The sequence below is a fragment of the Octopus bimaculoides genome, chromosome 4 (genome assembly GCF_001194135.2).
Source record: "Octopus bimaculoides isolate UCB-OBI-ISO-001 chromosome 4, ASM119413v2, whole genome shotgun sequence".
In the NCBI taxonomy this organism is placed as follows: Eukaryota; Metazoa; Mollusca; class Cephalopoda; order Octopoda; family Octopodidae; genus Octopus; species Octopus bimaculoides.
The window spans coordinates 74931383-74940251 of NC_068984.1; the positions used below are offsets into that span (position 1 = coordinate 74931383).

At 38.0% G+C, this 8869-nt stretch overlaps 1 long non-coding RNA gene across 1 annotated transcript in view; it reads left to right on the top strand.

Annotated features, from left to right (window-relative positions):
* LOC128247683 (uncharacterized) overlaps nucleotides 1-8869 on the top strand; it is a 30191-nt gene that overhangs the window by 4602 nt on the left and 16720 nt on the right. The window contains exon 3 of the long non-coding RNA XR_008264046.1: nucleotides 3952-3984. This is a non-coding gene — a long non-coding RNA (uncharacterized LOC128247683). The remainder of the gene's footprint in view (nucleotides 1-3951; nucleotides 3985-8869) is intronic.

Sequence of the window (8869 nt, forward strand, 5' to 3'; positions counted from 1 at the left end):
ATATATATATATATATATATACTTGAAAACCAAGAGGAGAATGGAGATTTATTCACATCCAAAACTTTTTTAATAAAACGTTTTCTACAGCATATAAAATAAAAATGACCAACATATGTTTCTACTGCAACAGCTCATTTCTTTGTATGTCATTATGCATCGTAATCGCTGTAATTTCATCAAGGGTTCATCACTTACGACGTTTTCAAAGTGAACTAATTCACACAAGTTTCCTGCGTTGATATTCAGTTTGAGGTTATAGCGTTACTTTCTGAATCGAATTGAATACTAATCACCTCTACTGCTATTACAGTTGAATCGTGGTTCTAAAATGTTCATTGATATTACAGTTAATTGTAGAAGTTTTGTTTACATTTTACTGTATGGAGTACATTATTCAGTTAATATCATTGTTATTATTATTATTATTATTATTATTTTTATTATTATTATTATTATTATTATTATTATTATTATTATTATTATATTTACTAGTAGTATTTACATGAATATCATTAATTATCACAATCATTATTTTAACTAGTATAATTACTATAGATGGTAAGTTATTTTTATTTAAATCGTTTAAATGTATATTTTGTCCAGTGTGGACATCTCGTAGCATGTTCTATTCTAGTGTTTATAAGAGTAAATTTAGAAGTGAACATTTAGCACATTTCTTCTGCACAAAAGTCACATATATTATCACTATTCTATATGGTTTTGCCTTACTAATTATTTCTCAAGGAATGGAAAATACTTTTTTACTACTTGTTAGTGCCCAAATTAGCTTACCAAGGCTGGTAGCATTCATTGTGTTCCTATTTCTAAACAAACTTAAATGATTGGCAATTCTTTGCTTAATATAACATGAGTTAGCTTCTATATATAAAATACTCACTATTCTCTGAGGTAATCTTACATCTGTATACGATATTTTTATGCCTACAATTAGAGTTAAGCGGTCAGACCCTGTTCCTTGCACAATAGCATTTAATAGTTCTACTACTTCTATTAACAGTATCCGCTTCACGTTCTCAAGATGTAATTTCTATATTTTTCTGCCTATCTTCTAAGCTATTAGTCTTTTGCACATAGACAGCATTCTGAGTGCTCTGCTTTTAGGATTCACATCTTTTTCTTCCAGGCGAATGGGGGAGTTCACTCGGGTCTTTTCTATTTTATTGGTTGTCAAACCAGAGTTCCTATCCTGATACCTAATTCTGTTACTTATGGTTTGTTCGCTCATGTTGACATTGTTGATATTTATTGATCTATAATTATAATTCGGGCTACTATTATTGCTATTGTTCATATGGAAACTGTTAAATTTACTAGTGTTGTGTGTTGCTATAAATTGTGATAAATTTTTGCTTTTAGGAAAAGTTAATCTATGTTATTAAAATTCTATAGTATTTACTGTCTTTTGGAAAATGTTTGGTCAATGCCATATAAAACAATTTTGGTATATTGGAAATAATTTGTTTTCCAAAAGGAATTATATACAATTCGATACAACTAGAGGTATTTATGTTATTGAGGTATATATTTCTATTTCGACCTAAACTTTTTGTAAAAGTGTGTAATCTATTTATTTGGTTCTTATTACGACATTGGGTTTGTTTGCTTTTATATTTGTCATTATATGTTATATGTGTCAGTTATTTGTATCGTATTATTTACAGAGCTTATGTATTGTTTACCTCCCCTATTTGAATAGGACTTCTTAGTAGGTCCATTCATATTTAAGCCACTCTGTTCTTTATTTGGCACAGATTCATGTAAATTTCTACTCTTCTTTTTGTTTCTAGGTACTCTGTTGTTATATTCTAATTGCACAGACTTCCTATTTTTAACTCTTCCTACTATCCGTTCTTTTTGGTTAGTGGTGTTCTTCATATTATGCATACTATTTTGATTATTGTCGGGATGGTCCATCCCATTACTTATTTTTATTATTACTACTACTAAAGAATTTTAATTTTTCTCTAAATCCCACCTTCTCTAATGCTAAATTATGAAAGTCCTCATTTAGTTTAAATACTTCTTCGTTCGCTTGAGAGGTTAGTAATGCGGATTGTTATATTTTCTACTGTAGATTAGGTTATACTTTTTGAGTGATTGCTATTTTTATGAATGCGTCTAAGGTTCGTATTGGATGTATGGTATGGCCTGTATATACCTGTATTTAAATCTAAATTAACATCAAGAAAGTTACCTGAGTTATGCTCCTCTTCTATTGATATTTGAAGTCCTGTGTTTTTAATGAACCTAAAACATTTTTACTAGATTTTCCTGTGTCCCCATTTGAGGGGTTAAACAGGGGGAAAATAGTATCATCCCTGTATAGACCCCTCCTATTTCAGGAAGTTCTTTATACGGGCAGAATAAAATGTACATCCCTACTAGGTTCGTTACCTGTGAAGAGTCTGTCGACCCCATAGTTAAATTGAATATCTCTGGTCTAACCTTTATATATCATTTTTTCAGTCTGCGAAGAAATGACTAAAATTTCTGTTTATAATTACACCATATGTTACCCATATATATATATATATATATTTACATATGTGTGTGTGTCTGTGTCTGTGTGTGTGTGTGTGTGTGTGTGTGTACATACATATATATGTATACACGACGAGTTTCGTGTACCAAATCCACTCACAAGGCTTTGGTGCACACGAGTTTATAATAAAAACACTTGCCCAAGATATGACACAGTGGGACTGAACTGAAGATCTCATTGTTGTGTGTGTGTGTGTCTGTGTTTGTCTACCCCACCACTGTTTACAACCGGTATTGGTGTGTTTACGTCTCTGTTACCAGCGGTTCGACAAAAGAGATCGATTGAATAAGTACCAGGCTTTAAAAAAGTATTAGGATCGATTCATTCGATTAAAAATTCTTCAAGGCGATGCCCCAGCATGGCCACAGTCTAATGACTGAAACAAGTAAAAGGTAAAAGATAAACACTAACCAATACAGAATTTTCATTCCTTCACATCAATTATGCATACTCAGACAAACAATGAAGAACTAGGTTGAAGGTCCTGACTCCATCAACTCAGAACTTAATTTTTAGCAGCGTTATCAACAGCAGTAGAATAAAGCAACTCCATCATATTATTGATGCATTTTTTAAAACAAAAGGGTTATGAATGTCTGAATTTACCACGGAAATTTTTCAGTATTTAAACTCAAACCAGACTTTAATACAAGAAATTTCCTCTAGAACTCAGTTATTAATGCTAATTTATCGACCAAATTGGCAGAGTTGTTAGAGCATCGGACAAAATGCTTAGTGGCATTTCTTTCCGGCGTTACGTTCTGGTTCAAATTCCGGTGAGATCGATTTTGTATTTCATCCTTTCCGGGTCGATAAAGTAAGTAGCAGTTGAGTGCTGAAGTTGATGTAATGGACTGGCCTTCTTCTCTAAAAAATTCAGTCCTTGAGCAGAAAGGAAAAAAAGATTATTGACCTAGCAAAATAAAATAGTGCTGTCTTTTGTGACGTGGCCACGAAACACCAATAGTGACGAATAGGAATTGTGATTGTAGTATTTTTTTTTTCTCATGACATAAATGGTGCAATTGAAGTAAAATATTTTCAATCAGGAACTGATTCCTTATTGTAGTCATAACTTATTGCAATAATATATATTTGTCTACGAAAATATCTGTTTCCGTTAAAGGTTAAAGTCCGTTGGTTCTATTAATTTACTTTTTATAATTTTAATATCCAAAAAGATGAAATGCAAAATTGATTCCGGTGGAGCAGGAACTCAGAACGTAAAAAGGCTTGCTAAAATAAATAAATAAAATAAAATTGTCCGCTGTATTTATTGTGATACTCTACCGATTCTGTTACCATTATTAACGGAATATTTCTTATTTGTTATTATATCTTTGTTTTAACAACTAACTTATAATGTAATTCTTTTTCAATTCTAGATATAACTGCTGCTGCTGCTGCTGTTTCAGAGGGTAAGTTGATACGCGTGTGCGCGCGCGCACACACACACACACACACACACACACGCACACATCATATGGCAGTCTTATATAATGTGTCTGTGTGTGCTTGAGAAAGAAAACGAGAGAGGGGAGACAGACAGACAGACAAAAAGTGAGACAGAGACTGACAGACAGACAAACAGATAAACAGACAAAAATGTGGGGAATGAAGTCAATAAGGCTAATGTTTACCTTGAACATATGTAGGTTCATAACTGCAGATAACACTCGGGCCGAGGCACAGTTTTAGATGGTTGCAGTTCTGGAAAGTGTGGAATAAGAAAAATATTTAGTGAGGAATATCTTCATGGGTAGCCGAAATATTCTTACGCTATCAATGAGCTGTGTCGAGGCCATGAACGTCTATCATAGATTTTGTAATGTATCTGAGATAGCGTTATACATGTGAGATTACTAAGATATTTCATTGCAGATTGTAAGATTTAGGATTTGGAGGTACCTTGGTGGGTGAACTTTAATTGTGTGTTTCGCAAATGTAAAGACAGAAAAGTTCATAGCTATTTTCTTTACAATATATAGTCAATGTGTCTATTTGTTCTTTAAAGAAATCAAATTGTCCCAAATTAAAGAAATTTCTTTAATGATCACTCGGATTAGTAACAAGCAGAGTTTGTGTCTTTTTAGATATATCGTTGGGTTCGTTGATGAGTATTGCAGTTGTTTGGTTAACTGAACTGCCTATCTATTGAACTTAGTGGGTAAGGAGCAGTATATTCCACACATACTTCTAATATCAACGTAATTCTTGAGAGGTATCAGCGTGGCAGTGTGCAATAAGGGTGGACCTTTGAACTACATGTACAATGCCAACATCTGACAGGTTACCAGTCCCTGACTATTCACTCATTCACAAGGTTTGGGTCGAACTGAAATTAAAAGTAGAAAAGCTTTGCCCGTAGTGTCACGCAGTTTTCTTGAACTCACGTCCTATGATGGTGAAGCAAACTTCTTAGCAATTTTGTCATGCCTGCATTTAGTGTTGTGCCCTAGTGGACAGTTATTACAAGGAAAATAATTATTTCGTCATTATCTCTTTATTAAGTTTATATTTTTCATGTATTCTTTATTAGCTTTTTACAATTGGTTTGAAACAGCAGAATTCCTAAAACTTGAACGTAGTCGAGTATTTAATGAAACATTTATACGTGCGCGCGCGCGCGTGTATGTGTGTGTGCAGAATAAACTGGGCCAATGAGGGAGTGCTAGAATTGTGAAAAGAATGGATCATGCAAAGTGCTTAGTGTGGAATTCGACAGAGGTGAGAGATCAAGGCATTAACAGACCTGAGCCAATAGTAGGAGACGCCCAAGCTGGGGCTTCAAACTACTGACCCATGTAGTGGCAAAGCACATTTATTTTCGGTATTATCCGATTTATTTAAGTTAGACTTTCAAAACCTTTAGGGCACGTCTATAATTTCAATTTTGCATTGCTTCTTCCAGTTAATATGCAACGTTATTGTCTTTGTAAGGAAAGAACTAATATTGGTTTTAAATTTTGGCACACGGCCAGTAATAAAAGGCAAAGTCGACTTCAGCGGAATATGAACTCAGAACATAAAGACAGACGAAATGCCGTTAAGTGTTTTGCCTGGAGTGTTAACGATTCTGCCAGCTCACCGTTTTAAAGCAAGAACTAATATTGGTTTCAAATTTTGGCACAAGGACAGCAATTTCGGGGAGTGGGTAAGTCGATTGCATCGACTCCAATGCTCAACTGGTACATATTTTATCAATCCACCTCGATGGAATTTGAACTCATAACGTAGAGACGGATGAAATGCCGCTAAGCATTTTGCCCAGCGTGCTAACGATTCTGCTAGTTCCCCGCCTTAAAAGGTAAGTCGACCTCGGTGAAATATGAACTCAGAACGTAAACGAGATTACCTGAATGTTTCGTCCAGAGTGCTAACGATTCCGCCAGCTCGCTGTTAGAGGCAAGAACTAATAATGGTTGTTAAAATAGGTAAAAGTTTTGACGCTTTTGTAAGCTAATGATTAATATTGATTTATAATCTAGGTCAAAGGCTACCTTTCTTTTAGTTAGGGTATAACTGATTTAATCAACACCTCCCCCCACACCTAAACTTTGCCGGTGCTTACTTTCGATAATCCGTCGGAGTTTAAGATGACTACGTAAACAGCTGTAACTAAATACTCTCAGGCATTTCGTTCGACGCTCTACAGATTCTGTTTCTGCATTATCTTATATTGCTTATGATACATTATTTCATGTCGATTTTATTATTAGAAAGGTTTTATGTTATTTCTTCTAATTCTACAAAATGGCACGGATACAGCTGTTTCTGAGAAAGCTTCAAATGGTTGAGTTGATATATATCTTCTACTGGTTTCAGTTATTGATTACTGACCATGCTGGGGCACCACAATTAAGGGTTTAATCGAAAAAATTGCCCCCCCCCCGACCCGCCTCCTATTTTAAAGTCTGCTAAGTAGGGGATGGAAACACTCCAACACCAATTGCCAAGCGGTGGTAGAGGATGAACACAGACACGCGTGCATACACACACACACACACACGACAAGTAAGTCATGTCTATTCACATTGGTTGTGTAAATGTTTGTGGCCTGATGTCTTGCTGGAAGCAAGGACGCTTCCTAAATGACATCAGGTCAAGAAAATTGGATGTGATTGTTGCAACGGAAACCCGGGTAAAGGGGCCAAGAGATCTGCTCCTCCTCCTGAACAATTATGAGAAATACTTTTCTCCGAGTCGGGCGGGAGGTGGGGATGGGTTGTTGGTCCTACAAAAAGAAACCGGGTAGCCGAGAAAAGGTTGTTTTTTTCTGACCCAAAAGGCAGGTTGGTCGTTCTTGACCTGACATTCCGTTGTGGCAAGATAATCATGCTAGTCGCTATTTATGCACGCAACATTATGAGTAAGCAAAGTGAATATTTTCGTGACCTGGGCAAGTTTCTGGCCACGTCGCATTCACCAGTATTGTTAGGAGACTTTAACACAATATGTAACGCACACGCAGATTGTGTTGGCTCGAACATGAACAGAAAATGTAACCCAGGCTTACGGGATCTGCTAAGTCACTTTCAGCTAACAGATCCATATAGGTTGGAACACCCGAACACTCCATAGTGGACGTGGTCAAATAGTGACGGGTCTTCCAGAACATATCTAGATAGGATTTTAATTAGAGAAATAGATAAGTCCATAGCTCAGTGTCCAGTTTTATCTAGTCAGCTACAGTGACCATAAGATGGTTACCTGTAAACTGACGGTAGATAAGTTGCATAGTCAGGGATCTGGATACTGGAAACTCATTACGTCCCTTTTGGCGATTGAGGAGTACAGAAAGCGGATCGAGATGTTAATACAGAGGGCATTGACAGGTACCATCATTAATAACAAATGGTGGTGCGCCCTAAAAAGAGCCATCAATTATGAGTCTATTAGGTTTAGCATAAGTTTAGCTAAGAAGGGACGTAGAATAGGAGATGGTCTAATTAAGGAACTAGAAGAAGCCTGGAAGACTGGTAATGCGGACAAAGCGAGGGTGAAAGGATTGGAGTTAAACCAACATCTTGAAGCCCAACACATGGGAATTATTGCCAGAGCTAAGTTACGTGCGATGGGAAGTGAAGGAATCAAGGCCGCTGGATGGTCCCGAGTGGTGGAAGCTAGGCAATGAAATAGTTCCATTATTCGGTCTTTGATGAATCAAAATGGTGTCTTGGTAAACGAACCCGAGAAAATGTGAGGCCTTTCGGATGTACTTCGCCCAGCTGTTCGGGGGATGACGGTGGTCCTGGTGGCTAGAGAGCCCTCGAGGACTTTCTTGCCGGTCTGCCGTGTCTCTCGGGGTCGGCTGCGGAGTCTTGCGAAGGGCCAATCACGCCTGTTCGGGTAATGAAGGCTTTGGCCGACTGTAAAGCGGGTAAGTCACCGGGACTTGATGGTCTTCCGTATGAGCTGTATAAATGTATGCCAGACTTGTTCGGACATCTACTGGCTGACGTTTACGCAAACTGGCAATAGAATGGGTTTATCCCCGGATCTGTGCGTTGATCAGTAGTGACGTTGATCAGAAAGGACCCGGACAAGGGGGACGTTATAGAGAATTTCAGGTCCATCACTCTGTTAAACGCAGAATTGAAGATTTTGGGCAAGGTCTTAGCGAAAAGGTTGGCGCGTGTCGCGAATGGTATAATGGGGGAGGCACAGACATGTGCCATCCCAGACAGAACCACTCAGGATACCCTCCATCTTATTCGCTATACCATAGAGAGGGTTGGTAATAAATCTGGCAAAGGTGGAGCATTGGTACATTTGGACCAGTCTAAAGCTTTTGATAGGGTTGAACATCGATACCCGGCGACTGTGCTTGCGCGGTTCGGCCTGGGCCTTGGATTCCTCAGGTGGTTTATCGCTTTGTACCACAACATTGACTCGATAGTTTGGGTGAACGGTTTTCCTTTCGAAGCCGTTCTGCATCAGACGCTCGGTTCGTCAAGGATGTCTGCTCTCATTACTTTTGTACGTGATAGCTCTCGAGCCCCTACTGCGAAGGTTGAGTGGCATCCCGAGGGAACCAGGTCTAGAGGAGTTTGTTACGGCTCACGCGAATGATAACCTCAGTAGCACGCCTACGTGAAGTGGGTAAGACTATTGAGGCTTACGAGGAGGTGGCAAGAGCAAAGATTAACCAGGAAAAGTCGGTCGGCTTGCAGCTCGGCACCTGGGTTGGCAAGTCGATGCCTTCAGAGAGCGTTGTTGGGCGCTGGACGGAGGGACCGGTTGAGTTGCTGGGAGTTTGGTTTGAACCAGGCCTCCAGATAGAGAAGAACTGGACGGAGATAT